Source organism: Neophocaena asiaeorientalis, unplaced genomic scaffold (assembly GCF_003031525.2).
Source record: "Neophocaena asiaeorientalis asiaeorientalis breed wild unplaced genomic scaffold, Neophocaena_asiaeorientalis_V1.1 scaffold186, whole genome shotgun sequence".
In the NCBI taxonomy this organism is placed as follows: Eukaryota; Metazoa; Chordata; class Mammalia; order Artiodactyla; family Phocoenidae; genus Neophocaena; species Neophocaena asiaeorientalis.
In genome coordinates, this window is record NW_020172504.1 from 655,747 (window position 1) to 673,555 (window position 17,809).

Genomic DNA, 17,809 nt, shown 5'->3' on the forward strand with positions numbered 1-17,809 from the left:
TATGTAAGCATTGTGGGCTGGATTATTTTAACTGCTAATTTATTACCAGTCATTGCTACAAATAAACAAATAGGAGATAGAACAGGTAAATTATGATGAGAGATGAGTTTGCTTTACAATTTAGAAAGTTATGGGAAAGGACATCTGGATGGACTATCTGAAGAGAGTCTTAAGGGTACTAGTTATCTATAAAGAAAATAAGAAAAGGATTGATAGGTTGCCAAAGACAAACCTAGCGTAGTTTTCGGTGGATTTGCTCAAGTTAGTAAATAACTGTTAGTAAATAACTGTTCCAAGAGAGTCTTAAATTGGCTCTAGTGTAGACTGTAGAGGAAAAAGCCCCAGATCTGATCTACAGTGATTGATTTGGATTTCTAGCTCTAGCTCTGATACTGACTTCTAACTTAAATAATTCTCTTACCGCCATTTGGGCCTTATATTCCCCTTCTACAAATCTTTTTAGAGTACATTGGTTGCATAAACTGAAGTGAGTTGCTGTAGTACAGTACATTACCTCCATTCTTTTCTGTTTTCTACTATTCACCCAAAAGATTGCTAAATGCAGTATTAAGATGTTATGAGTCTTAGAGTCTTTTGTCTCAGGAGAGCTAGAGAACATCTAATCCACCCCATAACTCATTTTACAGAAGAGGAGACCAGAGAGGTTCAGATCTACCACATTTGTTGGGCATCTACTATGTGTTAGGAATGGTTCTGGGTACTTTGATATACTGTGGTTTATTTAATCCTCAAAATCCTGTGAGCAGTTGGATGATTGTTATCCCAATTTTTAGAGAACAGGAAATAGGCTGATAGTTGAAGTAGATGGTGAAGAGTCATACAGCAACTGAGAAACAGAGCTTGGATTTTATTACTGATATGTCTGACTTCAAATTCAGTGTTCATGGCACTGTACTATACTGGATTCTAACTGGAATTACAAGAGAAGCCTTGTTATACCTCATCTACATTCTATTCCCAATATATAATTTTCTGATTTTATTGCTGAGACAGTGAAAGCAACTAATCAAATTCTTGACTAGAGGGTAGTTCATCCTGAGACAAATAGGTGTTCTAGGTGAAGATTGGTTCTTCTCCTATTTCTTTCTTCTGCAGTTTGAGCTATCAGAAAAATATGATTTTATTTCAGTTTGGAAATCATAGCCGTTTTTCCATAAGTTAACAAATGGAATCAATTTGTTGCAAAGTTAACTAAGTTGTATTCATAATCAAGCTTTTCATCTTCCACACTGGGAAATGCTCCCAAGCAAAAATATATATTGGTCAAAATCATTTGACTAAAATTACAAGAATAAAATCTATCCAGCCTACTACCTACTGATGATACTGTCTATATTCTTGTCAGTATACTACTTCTCTACTGTACTAGCAGGTACAAAGTTCTTGAAAGTACCTCACTACAAATAAATGACTGTTGTGCCTGTGGTGCTTAATAATTTATATATTAACCACTAACTCATGAGTTATTTCATCTGCCAGACAGGTAAAAGCCTTCCAGCCTTCAGTTAGAAAAGTCCAAATAGAATGTTAAAGGAAAATTTATGCCTAGTAAAATAACTTATTCTGTTTAATGTTTGTTCTCTAACCTAGGGAAGGAAAAAATGTCTTCATTCAATGTCTTGCTTGGTCATTAAAATAAAGTTGGGTCCCATGTTCCAAGTGAAGGTTCATAAAATGATGCTGTGTCCATTTCTTAGAAATCTTACTCAAACTTGATCATGCCAGAGCTTGATATGTTTAGCTTTTGCTTTATCAAAATGACATGAAATCATTGGCAGGAAAAAGATTAAAACTTTTGGAAAACATCGCACAGTGATTTTATGTTACTTCTATAAAGGGATTTGGGTTTGAAGTAACAATTATATGGAATCTTGATAATTTCTTATTTAGATTCAATCAAACAAAGTCTAAGAGCCATTCTGGGGTTAAATGAAAGATGATGGAAGATACTTTTCCAAGTAATGAGAAGAAAAGAAAGATTTCCAATTACAAAAATCTATAGAGATTTCCCAGCTCATTATGCCTTTTTGAGGCCCTCCAGGTGGAATTGCCTATTTACAGAAGAAAGAAAATCGAAAGCTAAATTCATTATTCCCATTCATGTTACACCCATTGTAAGCTTCATAAAGAAGAGGCATTACTTAGCTCCGGTGAATATAGCAACAGCATTCTACTTGTAAAGGACTTGAAATTGTCTTGCTTCTTTTTTTTTAATATTTTTATTGGAGTATAATTGCTTTACAATTGTGTGTTAGTTTCTGCTTTATAACAAAGTGAATCAGCTATACATATACATATATCCCCATATCTACTCCCTCTTGCTTCCTTTAGCCCAACCTCCTGCTTCCTTTTAACTGACCAAGAAGGTCGACCCTATGGAAAAACCTTCCTGTTGCTATAAATCTCCAAGTAGAACTACATCTGAGACACCCCAATTCTTCTGACGTGTGTGAGATTAGAGAGTGAGAAAGAGGTTCAAAATGGCAACACTCATTGAAGTAGGAAATTTTCACATTAAATAACTATTTTTTCAGCACTTACTATGCACAAGGCCCAAACTTGTCTTTACTTATACTGCCCAGATGGATGCTCAATGATTCAAAATATTTAGAGGTTTTTTTTTTTGAGGGGAGGGAAATGATAACCAACATATATTAAGTACCGGGTATATAACTATTACTGTTTTACCTGTTACTTCATTTAATCCCCTCAACAACCTCATAAAGTGAATATAATCCCATTTTACAGATAACAAAAATTCAGGTCTTGTCCAAAGTAGTGATGATAGTAATTTAATTAACACTTTTTGAATATTTGCTATATGCCAAGCACTATTCTAAATGCTCCTAACTCTTTTAATTGTCACTTCCATTTTACAGGTGAAGAAATTAGTAAGTGGCAGGGCTGAAATTCACACCAAAATATTTAAGTTCTTTTAGTTTGCAAGGAATGTAGATAAGCTTAGATCATGTCTGCTAAAGAGGATTTATTATAAAAATATGTAGAGAAATACAGAGGTCAGTACACCATTTTGATAACCATACAACCAGGCCTCACAGGTAACTGGAACTTTACATATTCAAGATACAACAGTAGCTCTAGCAGTCTAATAAGAGAGATGGATTATCAATACCTCTACTAAAAGTTCCCCTCAGAAACTATTATGTTTCTCCTGCCCCTAACGTTACAGCATTTGGTGATCACCATTATCAGCTTACTCTGCCTGTTTCTATGGCTTCAATCAGCACCCATAATTGCCATAACCAATCTTTTCCTGTTTTCCATGTCCCTAATCCTCCTTTCTCACTACCAAATTCAAGAGAGGATCTGATGGACTCAGCCAGTTACCATCTCTCTAGGCCCCCTACTGGGCAAAGTTTTCATGCCAATTGACAAGCCCTTTATATGCTACTAAATGGGATGGTCACCAAAGGATAAGGAAACCCTCAGAAGGATACAGTGAGAATGGGAAACACCTTAAATGCCCTGTCCTGTACATTGACCCTTAAGCCCATGTATGCTTATACCATGTCACTTATTTTTTATTATGGTGTACTAACATTTTTATGTCACTAGGTCCTTACACCTTTTCCATTATCTTGATAGTGGAGTACTCAAATCTCAGGTCAAGCCCAGAAGGCATAAATTTGTTTCGTTTCCTGGCTTTCCTTTTAACACCCATCACCCTACTTTCAGCACCCTCCCTCTCATCATGTGTCAGAGACCATTGCTTTCCTAAGAAGGAATTGACATGAGCACTTACTATGTACCAGGCATGTCACAAATATCTCATAATTCTCACAGCAGTCCCATAAAGTGAGATGTTAATCCCCATTTTACAACAGACTGGGCCTGAAGCTCAGACAGGTAAAGTAACGTAGTCGGAGTCTCAGAGCTAGGGTGAGAGAGCCCAGATTTAATCCCACATCTGAATCCAAAGCCCATTGTGTTTACACTCTACCAAACTGTCTCTGAAAAGGAGGCATCAGCCAAACTCACTCATGGAGACTTTGGGAACTCTCCTACAAGAGAATTTGGATTTTAGGTAATAATAACATCTACCATTTTAAAAAACATTTTCCATGTGCCAAGCACTTAATAATATTATCTCTATAATCATCACAACAACCCTTAGAGGAAGATACCATTCTTTACCCGTTTTTAAGATGAGGAAACAACTTTAGAGAAATTAAGCAACTTACCTAGGATGAAGAGTTAGTAAATAGCTGAGTCCCAATTGGAAACTTGGCTCTTAATCACTGCTTTCCATTTTAAGGCCTTAGGAAGACGGCAATGCTTAACACAAGCACTGCTTAACACAAGCGCTGCCAGTAGAATCTGGGGCATGATTGCAAGGCTTACAAGAAGATATTTTTCAGTGGGAGGTTATAATGCATCTATTTATAAGGCTATCCCTGTCTGAAGCATCCCTATTCTTGATTATGTGGAGATAAAAATTTTAGAAACAGGTCCTCTGTTACCCACTTGACCAACCTCATTCCCTAAATTAAGCCCCAGTGCAACAATGGAACTACTCTTGATGCCCACCTTATGCAGAGATGATCGTCTCTTCTTTGCAGCCCTTTGCTTTTTCACCTGGAACAAGTTGTGCTGGATAATCATGGAAGCTGAGTCTGACCAGCTAGGAGTCACTACTTTTCTGAGGATGGCAGGCTGTTAGGGCCTTTGAGGTTGAACACACAGTTTCATTGTGTTAAGCCTCTGCATGAACAGTCTCTACTCATTTAATTCAGTACTGGGACATGGTGGCCGAGGGCTGGGAGGCTCTCCTGTAAATTAGCTGCTTCTTTTACCCAGTGGATGATTCAAAGAGAAGTGATCCTGGATTATTTCAAGACCTTGGAATATTTGCTATTGATTGAGCAATCATTTCATACTTACTGCCTGGAGCTTTGAGCCAGTGTGGACCACTGTTTCACTGTCCTGGAGTGTCTTTAGAACTTGTGAATCTTCCACTGAAAGCAGCTCACTGGGAGGGGGCAGTAGTGAGCTGCTCAGGGTTCTCCATGTAGATTCCTTCCAGAGTACAGACCTCTACAAAGGGTCACTGTTTCTTCTCTGGCCCTCGGGCTACCCCTACTGGACAGGAGAGGAGGCTACGGTGGCAGCCTTCTTTATCTTGGGCTTCTTTCCTCCCTGTGAATACCCAGAAAACCATGCTATCTATGAATGTCTGGGCCTCCTCCTCATGGAACAGATGGGGACATTGAGACCTAGAGAAGGACATGCCTGGAAAATATGCTATATCCACATCAAATCAGTGGGCTTTCTTGGCTCTAGGATATGAGGAATGATAATTTTTTAAAATTAATTTGCATCAATAAAAGCACTTTTAAATTAATTCAGTATAACTTTTCTAGAGTGAAAAATTTACTAACATTCAACCTATTGTTTTCTGGCCCCTCCAAATTAGTTGATATCTTATTTGTTAAAACTCATATGGCAAGGATTTATTATTATTTTTTCAGCATCATAATCATTATTCAAAAACTTTAATTTCTCTAACACCTACTAATTTACAGGATGCTTTCACATGTACCATGAAAGATTCGTTTTCACAACCCTGAAAGAAGAAAGCAGGGCAGGATATTATTAACTTTGTTTCATAGAAGAGTATCTGGAGGCAAAGATATTGAGTGATCTCTCCATGTCAAACCCACCAACCTGTGGTCCTAAGGTTCAAGGATTCTCCCCCACTTTCTTTTCTCTTTAGAGAATATTGGCCCCTATTGCCCAAATACCACCTAGCAAGCAAATTATCTTACCTGCTCCCAAGGATGGAGAGAATATGTGAGAAAAGTTTCAAAGTCCCCCACCCCCACCATGTCACACACATATTGAAAACAAAACAGGGACGTCCCTGGCAGTCCAGTGGTTAAGATGTTGCCTTCCGATGCAGGGGATGTGAGTTCGATCCCTGGTTGGGGAGCTAAAATCCCACATACCTTGCAGCCAAAAAACCAAAATATAAAACAGAAGCAATATTGTAACAAATTCAATGAAGACTTTAAAAATGGTCCACATCAAAAAAAAAACTTTAAGAAAAACAAATCAAACAAACAAAACTCTGCCATCAGTCACAATGCCTCGCTTTCCACTATTTGATGCATTCCTTTGAGCTGCTTCTTTTCATACAAATTCCTTGAAATAAATATCCCATTAAGCAGTATGAGCCATTCACATACTCATATTGAATATCTGTATCTAAATTCAGCATAGCCAGATATTAGAGAAATAGAAATTAAGTCAAAAAGAGGCATTGGCTTGGGTGAGGTTTAACATGGATAATGCCCACTGCTCAGAAATAGAGTGTCGGAGAATTAGGAAGCCAGGACTGGTTAGTCACTAGAAGGAGAGGTGGGAAGAGTATGCTGAAGACAAGCTTTGCCAAATTCCCCATTGATCTCAGAGTGTGTCATCTCTCACAGAAATGAGGACCTCAGTAGCCGTCAAGACTGGGGCACAAATTTGCCATCTTTGGTCTATTTGTCATAATCACCCCAGTCATACTGGAAAACATAATTTCTCTGACACTTTTCCGTGGGAAATAGTCATATCCCAACCATCTTGATGTGTTTTACAAGCCTTAACATACTTTCAGACATGAATTTAATCCTTCCATAAATGTGTGTCATTTTAACAGCACGGTTTCCAAATTAAAGGGGAATGTGAAGGGATGGAAAGGGCAGCTCTCATTAAATAGTGCTAGAAAGAAAAAACAATTTCCAAAGCTTCCTCTACTCTGTTACAAAAATCCCATTGAGAGCAGCCTCTGATCTGTCCATTGCTTTGGAAAACAGCAGAGAAGCTGACAAGGACTCACCTTAAAATTATGGAATCTAGAAAAATGGTACAGATGAACCTGTTTGCAAGGCAGAAATAGACACAGACGTAGAGAACAAACATATGGACACCAAGGGGGGAAAGGGGGCGTGGGATGAATTGGGATATTGGGATTGACATACATACACTAATATGTATAAAATATATAACTAATGATAATGTGCTGTATAGCACAGGGAACTCTACTCAATGCTGTGGTGACCTAAATGGGAAGGAAATCCAAAAAAGAGGGGATATATGTATATATATAGCTGATTCACTTCACTGTACAGCAGAAAGTAACACAACACTGTAAAACTATACCCCAAAGTAAAAAAAAAAAAAAGTTAAAATTTTAAAAATGAAATGGAATAGTCAGCTTCCTACAAGGATGTCTCCTGCCCCAGAATATGTCCCTACTGTCAACTGAAGTATCTTAAGTTCCACCATAATAATATCCTTGGGGTGTATTAAAGCATCAATACTCTTTTGAAGGGGAAACTTAAACTGTTAAAGCTCAAACAGTGGTTCTAAAAGTGCAATACTCAAACCAGCAGCAGCAGCATCTCCTGGGAACTTGTTACAAAAACAAATTATTGGTCCCACCCTAGACCTAAAGAATGGGTGGGGAGAGGCAATCTGTGTTTTAACAAGCCTGCAGGTGATTCTGATGCATGCTAAAGTTTGAGAACCATTTCCTTAGTAGGATTTAGTTTATCAGATAGTTTTTATCCTGCATAGTAGCTTATTATTATAGCTGTTTTTATAGTCGTAAACGTGCCAGATAGTGACCCATTACAAGGCATATCTCATTTAATTCTCAGAATAAACCCAGAAAGTATTATTTTTTCCTCTATTTTTAAGATGAAGAAACTATGTCAGTGAGATTAAGTTATTAGCCCAAGCTACTAAATGATGGAGCCGAGCCTGTAGTATATCTCAGGTCTTCTAACTCTAGATCTGTGATTTTCAATCATGGATCTACATTAGTATCATTTGGGAGCTTATAGAAATCCCAGAGTCAAGGTCAAACTCCAGACCAGTTACTTCAGAATTCCTGGAGGTTGGACACTTGGGTAATTTTTAAAAGCTTTCGATGATTTCAATGTGCAGCCAAGACTGAACATTTGTTCTGAACACTGACTACACATTAGAATCACCTGGAAAGCTTAAAAATTGAAACTAAATTTCACCAATTTAATGTAATGCTTAAAGAGTCCCACCTAGGAGTTCCCTGGTGGGACAGTTGTTAAGAATCCGCCAGCCAATGCAGGCGACACGGGTTCGAACCCTGGTCTGGGAAGATCCCACATGCTGCAGAGCAACTAAGCCCGTCTGCCACAACTACTGAAGCCCACGTGCCTAGAGCCCATGCTCCGCAACAAGGGAAGCCACCACAATGAGAAGCCTGTGCACTGCAACGAAAAGTAGCCCCCTCTCTCCTCAACTAGAGAAAGCCCACATGTAGCAACAAAGACCCAATGCAGCCAATAAATAAATAAATAATAAATGAATTTAAAAATAAATAAAGAGTCCCACCTAGCCAATGAGGATTGAGACCCCATGTTGTAGAAACTGTTTTACCACCTCCTTGAGCTTTAGAGAGTAGGGCCTATGTAAATGAGTCTTGATTGGTGCTGGGGGCCTATTGTGGAGGGAGATGTCAGGAAGCAACAAAGAAAAACTGTATTCACAATTTTACCAAGAGTTGGCTTGCCCAAAGTAGGTTTATAACCCACCCACCCCTTCCCTAATACTGGGTGTTTCTTCTTCAATCCTTATCTCCTATTCCCAAAGGGAAGACTCCATTTGTACTCTTATTAGAGAGACAATCAATATATGACATAATTTTTAAGCACAAGGCTCTTAAACCAGACTGGCACTTGCTACAAGGTGACCGTAGGCAAATCACTGAAGCTCTTTGTGCTTCAATGTCTTTATCTGTACTGTAAAATGTGAATAATTGTATTACCTACCATAAAGGTCTACAAAAGGTCATTGAGAAGACTAAGGGAGGTGATCCATGTAACATGCTTAACACATTGACAAAGTGTTATCTAACCTCTGTGCCTCAGTTTCTTCATGTGTCAACTGAAGGTGAACATACCCATAAATACAAAAATAAACAAATGGGACTTAATTAAACTTAAAAGATTTTGCACAGCAAAGGAAACCATAAACAAGACAAAAATACAACCCTCAGAATGGGAGAAAATATTTACAAAGGAAACAGAAGATAAAGGATTAATCTCCAAAATATACAAACAGCTCATGGAGCTCAATGTCAAAAAATCAATCCAATTAAAAAACGGGCAGAAGACCTAAATAGACATTTCACCAAGGAAGACATACAGATGGCCAAGAGGCACATGAAAATATGCTCAACATCACTAATTATTAGAGAAATGCATATCAAAACTACAATGAGGTATCACCTCACACCGGTCAGAATGGCCATCATCAAAAAAATCTAGAAACAATAAATGCTGGAAAGGGTGTGGTGAAAAGGGAACCCTCCTCTGCTGTTGGTGGGAATGTAAATTGATACAACCACCATGGAAAACACTATGGAGGTTCCTTACAAAACTAAAAATAGAACTACCATAAGACCCAGCAATCCTACTACTAGGAATATACCCTGAGAAAACCATAGTTCAAAAAGAGATATGTACCAAAATGTTCATTGCAGCACTATTTACAACAGCCAGGACATGGAAGCAACCTATGTGTCCATCAACAGATGAATGGATAAAGAAGATGTGGCACATATATACAATGGAATATTACTCAGCCATAGAAAGAAACGAAATTGAGTTATTTGTAGTGAGGTGGATGGACAAAGAGTCTGTCATACAAAGTGAAGTAAGTCAGAAAGAGAAAAACAAATACTGTATTCTAATGCATATACATGGAATCTAAACAAAACAAAACAAAATAAAACATGGTACTGATGAACCAAGTTGCAAGGCAGGAGTAAAGTTGTAGACATAGAGAATGGACTTGTGGACACAGGGAGGGGAAGGGTAAGCTGGGACAAAGTGAGAGAGTGGCATTGACATATATACACTACTAAATGTAAAATAGATAGCTAGTGGGAAGCATCTGCATAGCACAGGGAGATCAGCTCGGTGCTTTGTGACCATCTAGAGGGTGGGATAGGGATGGTGGGAGGGAGGCTCAAGAAGGAGGGGATATGGGGACATATGTATGCATATAGCTAATTCACTTTGGTGTACAACAGAAACTAACACAATATTGTGAAGCAATTATACTCCAATAAAGATCTATTAAAAATATGTATGGCATGATATGGTCTCAACTCCCTAACACACTAAATAGAAAACTTGCATACTCAGATCAGGACTTATCTCCCTTCTCTTACCTAGCTTACAGATGAGACATGATCGTTTTTGTTTCTTGTCAGGTTAGATTACAGTTTAAAAATTTCACTGTTTGGAGGTTACAGGTGGTTTGAAGGGAGGGTGGTGTGTCAAGTCCTAAGGTTAAGGCTGGTCTTATGCCAGATAGGCCAGAGGAATTGGCTGAAAATGCAGGATTATGTGTGGTCACTTAAAGGTAACAGTTGATGCAAGGATCAAATGCGCCCTTGTACCTGGCCATCCTTCAGAGAGTACAGGCTGTGTTTTTAAATATAATTCTGTGAAATGTGACATTCTTATGAGGGAGAACTCCAGATCTGAAGGACATGGAAGGGTTTATAAGTTCTTTAAAGTGTTATATGTGTATGTTTTGAATGTAATCATTTGTTCTGAAGAAATAAAATGTGTCCCCCCCCCAAAAAAATAGTAACAGTTATGAGAATTTATCTCCCTGAATTTTAAGGTATGGTGCCTGAAATCCCACAATTTTCTATTTATTATCACTATCCCATTTCATACATGAGATTGCATGTGTGAAAGCACCTAGTACCTATACAACAATAATTTGAAAATAGCAAAACATCTAATCCAGCAGCATCTCCACTCTCCTTCCCTGCCACACACACTAAAAGATATAAGTAAACAATTAATTAATTAAAAAGTCAGTCTATATAAATATTTCCCTTAAAAATCATCATGAGAAACCTTAATTTACCCTCCAACAGTGTTACACATTAGTTCCAGTCTGTTAGAAAGGGCTGAGACGAATTGCTATGACCTGGAAGTTTATAAAATCTATGAGAGTTACACAAACTTTCTTTCAAGAATTTAACAAATAGAGTCACTCTGGACATCCGAAAAGGTCTGGCCTCTCATCTTCTGCAGGCATACTCAATATCCATGGTGAAATTTTAATGTCCTATCAGATTTCTATTGATTCAGGCAGCAGGTGCTTAGTTTATTAAGGCCAAAAGAAAGGCTAAATTATTCAATAAGGAAGAAGGGGGTGTGGAGAGCCACTAGAAATCCCATTTCAAAGTTACAGCAGTTTCATTTATAACCCCTAGATCATATGTGTGCCCTATAATTTTTCAGTTTAAATTCCAAACAACAGTTCTAAATATGTTTTTTGCAAATGAGAACCACTTGGTAGGAATAAGATAACTATATACCCGCATTTTGATAGCACAGAATCAGTGGTATGCTGAAGCTGGCTGGGACAAGCTTATGAGAGCTTATTTTTACGTTTTTAGGAAATTTGTGAGCAAGTAGCTTGAAATTGACCATGATGGGAAACATACACCAAGACAAATCAGGACTTTTTCATTTTATTTGTCTTCAGAGAGTCAGTTGTTAAAATTGATTTGCTTCTACTACTGCATGGGATCAAAATGGCCACTTTTCTTACTGACACGTACAAGCAAACATTGTGAAAACAGCAATTTTTCTGTTTTCCCTCACAACAAAGCTTGTATGATATTAACAACAGTTAGAAACTTTTCAGCCATTATTTCTTCAAATATTTTTCTGCCTCCACTCTCTTGGGTACTTCAAATACACATATATTGGGACTCTCTTGAAGTTGTTCCAGAGCTTACTGATGTTCTTTTCACGTTTTCAATTCTAATTTCTGTTTGTTTCATTTTGAAGAGTTTGTATTGCATTGTCTTCAAGTCCACTAACTTTTTCTTCTGAGATGTGAAATTTTGCAATTTGCTGCTAATCACAGCCAGTGAATTTTAAATCTCAAGCATTGTAGTTTTCTTCTTTAGAAGTTTAACTTGCATCTTTTTTATATCATTCATGTCTCTACTCAGCTTTTTAAACATATGAAATATAGTTACAATAACTATTTTAACATCCTTTTCTGCTAATTCTAACATGTATGTCAGTTCTGAATCACTTTTGTTTGATTAATGTTTCTCATTTATGGCATGCATTTTCTTGCTTCTTCTCATGCCTCGTTGTTTTTGATTGGATATCAAATGTGAATATTACCTTTTTCAATGCTGGATATTTTTGTATTCTTATAAATATTCTTGAACTTTACTCTCGGCTACCATTAAGAAGAGTTTTGGTCATTCCAGGTCTTCATTGTAAGATTTTTTAGGCAGGACAAGAATAGCATTTAGTTTGGAATATAGACTCAAGGCATTATTCCTCACCACTGAGGCAAATGCCTTCTGAGTGCCTATTTGCCTATAAATTATAGGTTTTCCAATATCACTGGTAGTAATATGCACTAATTCTAGCCCTGTGTGAGCACTCTTCTTTGTAATCCTACCAGATAATTATTTCTCCAGTAGTTTACTTACATGCATTCACTGATGAGTACTCTGCTAAATATCCTTTGCAACTCTTCAGGGTTCTTTCTCTGTAGCTCTTTCCTCTCTGGTACTTTGTTTTGTGAACTCTAGCCAACTTGATCTCCCTGGACTTTCAGCTCCATTTCCTTAACACAGGGAATTTTCTCTGCTTCTGTTCCCTCTCCTTGTTCTGTGGCCTGGAAAGTCTCTCAAAATAATAACCTGGGGCAATCATAGGGCTAATCTCATTTGTTTTTCATCTCTCAGAGATCACTGCCCTTTTTTTGCCTGATATCCAGTATCTTAAAAACTGTTATTTTATATAGTTTGTCTATCTTTCTTGGTTGTTTCAGGCAGGAGAGTAAATCTGGCCCCTGTTACTCTATTTGGACTAGAAGTGGAAGTTGAGGGAATCGAATGTGATCTGATATCCAAGATAGATGCTTTAAGATATTTCCCTTTATAGTTATGCAGTATGTAGTCTTCAGTGTGTATATGGACTTGAAGGCCACTTAGGATGAGACTGATTGCAGGAGACCAAGGATATTGGCTATGATGCCTTCCACATTTATGAGAGAGGGCGTGGTTTACAATGTGTCAGTATTATTTTTATTTATAATCATCCATTCCTTCTTTTTATAGTCACACATATTGATTTTCCTCTGGAGAAACATCACTTTCTCACTCTCAGTCTGTGTGAGCCCAGTATCGCTGACATCACTCATCACTCTGTAGCAAGTAGGGTTGTCACATGACCCAGATCTGGGAAATCAAAATCACTGCTCTCTAAGCTATAGATATTTGGTTTAGGAAGGGTAAGTTTGTCTAAGACTTAACTCCAGAACATTTGCTGGAACTATTGGAAAGAGACCATTTCTTTCCACTGGACTTGTAGCTGGTTAGATGTAGGAATAGATCTGCTAAGGGCTACCCACCCCATACCCCTCTGCTACCCAGATATACATACAGAGAAAGAAAAATAGAGACCAACTCCTTGTGACATTTTTGAGTCCCTGAGTATTCCTAGAGTTTTCAGTTACAAATAAATTTATTTCATTGCTAAAACCAGTTTTAGTTGAATTTCTATCAATTGCAAATAGAAATTTTTGACTCATACATAAATGATCATTGTCAGCAGGGGCTCATAGGGAGATAAGTGATTTAACAAATAATTAAAATACAAAGTACAAAATGTTCATCCTTAAGAGTACAAATAGCATGATTTCAGAGAAGGGATAAATTACAATAAAAATATAGAACTGTCATTTACTGTGTAATTATACTGTGTTGTATATACGTTATCTCATTTAATTCCCATAAGATCCTGATCAAGTAGGTATTTATTTATTCCTATTTAACTGAAGAAACCGAATCTCAGAGACATTAGGTAACTCTCCAGAGATCAGGCAGCTTGAAAATGGCAGAGGCAAAGGTGTAAACTTTCTGTCTCCCTTCAGTATTTTTAACACTTCATTATATTGCAGTTGTGGCTTTGAAGAAGCTGAGAGGGCTTTGTGAAGAAAATGGACCTCGCAGAATGGGTGCTGGAGGAAAGGGAGGGTGTTTCAAGTAGCAAGAGAGCCAGAGCAAAGGGACTGAACAGGTTTGAGAATGGCTGGCTCTCTGGGGGAGAAGTAGGAAATGATCAAGAAACCTGCCTGGTGCTCTTGAACTTCCTGATGGCATCTAATCCTGACGCTCCTTGGCTGTTGAATTTTCTGTTCATCTATTCTTTCCATCCTAGTCGCTCCCCAGGATCTTTGTTTTGTGATCATTTTATCCTGGTTTTGTTTTGATTGTCATCCAGTCAGAGGCATAGGCAAGCCTGAGCGTGAGGTAGGGCCCACACCATTGATTGGTGAATGAGCTAACACACAAGACAGATGCCACCTTTTACTAACTTCTTTACATGCCTCATATGCTTGCTTTTATTTGGCATCCTTCAATATATTTTTATCATATTTCTAATAACTGTCACATCAACATTTACTTTAAAGAATCTGTTTCTAAGAACACCAAGTTATTTAACTAAGAGACACTCTCATACTCCTTTCTATAATAGGCACTGATCATTTTCCAAATATTAGCTTATTTAATTTTCATAATGACCTTATGAGATAAAGATATGCTATTATTCCCATTTTGTAGGCAAGGAAAATGAAGCACAGAGATATTAAGTAATTTGCTCAACAATAAACAGCTAAAGTGTGGAGCTGGGATTTGTACCATCTTGGCTCCACCATCCACATATTTAACCACTACATTGCAGGAGGTAATAGAGATAACTACTCTCATAAAGACACATGCATCCAGGCTATGATTTTATGTCTCCTTTTTGTCTTGTAGTCATTCCTAGAGATCTTTCTGAGACCCTCCCAAGATGACTAGGCCCTAAAGATGTGTCTGATTGGCAGTCCCTCCCCACCATAATCCCATCTCTCCTAGCCTTTGGGGTAGAATCCAGATATTATTGACTCTTGAAGACTTTGAGGATTTTAGGAGGTATAACTAATGCTTAGATATTTTTCCTACCCATTTTCCCCTCTTGTCGGTTACATTTATAGTATGTCTGAGGCATCCTCTTTTGGCTCTAGTTAACGCATTGTGCAAACACAGGGGAATCTGCTGGCATTATTTGGGCTCCTACCTACCCTATCTAAGGATAGGATTTCAATTGTGCATCTCCTCAAACAATGGATAAAAACATGAAAGTGGTTTAAAAGACAATGGTGTACTTTGGAGTTGAAGCATTCAGTCTTTGTAGCTGATCCAAGAAAGAATCTTCATTCTTCATTTTTTCCATATTGTCTTAAATTGTTCTGTTTCAGTGAATTCTTAATACCAATGTGGTTAACTTTAAAATTATTTTTCAAAGTCCAGAGTGCTAACCACAAGATGGTAAATTTAGTGATATGTGATTGTATCTACAATTAAAAATAAACATTTTAAAAATAAAAGCGAATAATAAATAAAATTAAGGTTTCAGCAATAATGGCTTTGAAACAGGAGGGAAGGAGTCAGGGCACAACCTTTGAAAGAATGACATAGCCCCAGGATATGACATAAACTGATTAGAACCAAATGGATCCAAGATGGTGGACAGATCAACTTTTTCCACTAGACCTTGAGCCTCAGTATATGCTCACATCAGCAAGCTAAATGACACACCCACAGGCACCATGACAGTTCCAAGACCAACCATAAGGATCAAAAAGTGGGCAGTGACCCAATTCCTGGAAATCCCCACCCCTTCCTAAAATAGCTGGAATACTCCTCCCACTCATTAGCCTATGAAATTGCCCACTCCTATAAAAACTGACAACCCCATACCCTTGTGCCTTTTCTCACCTTCTGAGATGGCCCACACTCTGTGGAATGTGTTTCTCTCTAAATAAATCTACTTCTTACCTATTACTTTGTCTCTCACTGAATTCTTTCTGTGATGAGACATCAAGAATCTGAGCTTCATTAAGTCCTGAAACCAAGTGTGTGATATCAGTTGGCGGACTGTGGATTTCAACCAGGTTTGAGTCCTGGCCACATAGGTTCAAGTCCCAATCTGAGGTGCACGGTTTCAGCTTTATCTGATATCTTCACTTCACCAGCAGTTGCTCATTCCTGTGCTACAGAATCTCACTTGAGCTTATGGGGAAGGGAAAGGAAGAAAAAGGAAAAGGGAAAGAGAAACAGATGTCCAAGACATGATACTGTGAGGAGCATTTTAAATGAGGGTAAATTGAGACAAACTGAGACTTCTTAGATTCACACAATCCTTACAACAATATTACCTCCTCCCCCAATCTAATCATGTTACTCCTTCCTTCTATTAAGTTCATTTTAAAAATCACTCTTCCTATAATTAGCAACATTTGAATATGGATTGTACATAGGGTACATCTATGTTAACTGTCCTGAATTTGATAATTGTACTATTTTCTATAAGATATTGTATTTGTTCTTTGGAAATACACACTGAAATAGGGGCGAAGAGTCATGATTTTTGCAACTTACTCTCAAATTGTACAGTAAGAAAAGAAAAAGGAGAGAAGTAAATTTAAAAAATTTTTTACCTGAAAGAAAAAAATAGTCCATCTTCTTTTTTCAAGTGAACCAGCTGGCTGTAGCAACAGCTCACATTTCCTTGCCTCAGGGCCATACAGCTGGAAACTGACAGGGCTGAGAGAAAAACCTATGGCTTCTGCTTCTAATTCTATTGTTTAGAAGTGGGTGTAATGGCATATACTTTTAAGAAATTTCTTTTGACTTGTGACCTATGGAAAACAAATCTTAAAACTGATATAAAATGATGTTGGTATCTTTTTCTTTAAACTCAAATTTTGTTGACAAAATAATTCATATGAAGGCTTTGCTAAATATCTCAAGAAAATGAAGCAAATATAGTTTTCTCCTGAAGCTAATTCACAATACATCTTACTACTCTCTAGTTTAAGTGTGATACCAGATGCTGTCAGACACAAACTATCAAGCTATGGTGTGTCTGCTTCAGGAAACTCAGTGAGTCACAACTTATTTGTTTAATCTTTTTTTTTCCTTTTAAGAGTCATTATTACATTCACCCTTACGTAGAAGGCACAGACTATTGTTTGAACAACATCCAATAAGGAAGCATTAAAAATCTCAGACAGGGATAGATAGAGTATAATATTTAACTTGGGAATATTTTCCAAATACGATATTATTTGAAAATCCAATTGGACACATTACAAATGTATATCACCTTAGTTCTTTGTAGAGCACCATGGGAATCAGGAAAAGCTACAGATTTATGAAATGTTTTTGGCAGCAAACAGAAAGCATGAAATATGTTGATCAATGTTCAGACACACACTGTTTAGTCCACAATTCAGTAATAATGTGGTGTTCATTAAACTGTTTTCAGAGTTTGCTTTTGCTTTAAATAGGAATTTACCCTTTCCCCCCTTTGATCATATTAATGTATGGCTCTCAGTTGCATAAATTGAACCATTTTCCATTAGGCTGGTAAAAAAAGGAAACAGAAAAAGAGAAAGAAGGAGAAAAAGAAACAACTTGGAAGAGTTCTTCCATTATTCTTGGGCCTCCCTGGGTAGCCAAGAACTGGATGGTCCAGAAACTTCAAGACAGCTAGTAACAATATTGAACTTTGAAGACTGTCACACTTATGGTGTGTTAATTGAATTCCTTTTGACAGTGAGCAGCAAACTTGGTAGGTTACCTCCTAAATGGAACTGAAGAATGGGTTCCTGCAAATCAATTATC